General features: G+C 52.6%; 1 non-coding gene across 1 annotated transcript in view; it reads left to right on the forward strand.

The window, feature by feature from the left end:
- LOC122792604 overlaps positions 1-526 on the forward strand; it is a 3707-nt gene extending 3181 nt beyond the window's left edge. Inside the window, exon 1 of the ribosomal RNA XR_006363408.1 lies at positions 1-526. This exon is cut by the window's left edge and continues 3181 nt beyond it. This is a non-coding gene — a ribosomal RNA (28S ribosomal RNA).
- The last annotated feature ends 320 nt before the right edge of the window (positions 527-846 follow it).

Below are 846 nucleotides of genomic sequence, written 5' to 3' on the forward strand. Positions count from 1 at the left end.
CAGCTCTTCCTATCATTGCGAATCAGAATTCACCAAGCGTTGGATTGTTCACCCAGTAATAGGAAATGTGAACTGGGTTAAGACCATCATGAGAAAGATTAGTTTTACCCTACTGATGATGTGCTGTTGCAGTAGTAATCCTGCTCAGTACGAGAGGAACCTCAGCTTCAAACATTTAGTGTATGTGTTTGGCTGAGAAGCCAATGGTGCAAAGCTACCATCTGTGAGATTATGACTAAACTCCTCTAAGTCAAAATCCTGCCTAAACATAACAATACCACAGTCCTGTGGATCTCCAGTTGGCCAGGCATAGCCGGCCACAAGGCCGGCAAGGAGTGCCATTTGTCACTGAGTTGGAGAGCAGATGGAAGGGGGCCACCTCTCTCCAGCAGTGCATTGCACATTCGTGGGGAACCGGGTGCTAAATCATTTGTAGTTGACCTAATTCTGGGTCAGGATTTTGTACATAGCAGAACAGCAAAAAGTTGCGATCTATTGAAAGTCAGCCCTCGAGCCACGCTTTTGTCGCAGGCGGGGGGATGGGCTCTGCACACTGGTAGTGAGGGGGGACCTGTCCTTGTCCAGCCCACCCTGCGTGCTGCCCCACCTCCTCCCCTCCATCCAGATCGTCAGAGGGACTTTGCTCATTGGCGGTGGGTGTGCGGTCCGGCCGAGTGAAAGAGGGAGTGTGGGTGGGAAGCACCCCAGCAGCAAGGCCTCCCATGTGGCAGGAGGTCTCCAGTTGTGCCTCGTGCTCTGCCCCTCCTGGGCCTCCATCCAGATAGCCATAACCTGTGCTGGCACAGAGGGAGCTGAGGATTGGATACTTGAGCTTAAGGGTCATCC

Source organism: Protopterus annectens, chromosome 1.part2 (genome assembly GCF_019279795.1).
Source record: "Protopterus annectens isolate FY-2018-M chromosome 1.part2, PAN1.0, whole genome shotgun sequence".
Classification (NCBI taxonomy): Eukaryota; Metazoa; Chordata; order Ceratodontiformes; family Protopteridae; genus Protopterus; species Protopterus annectens.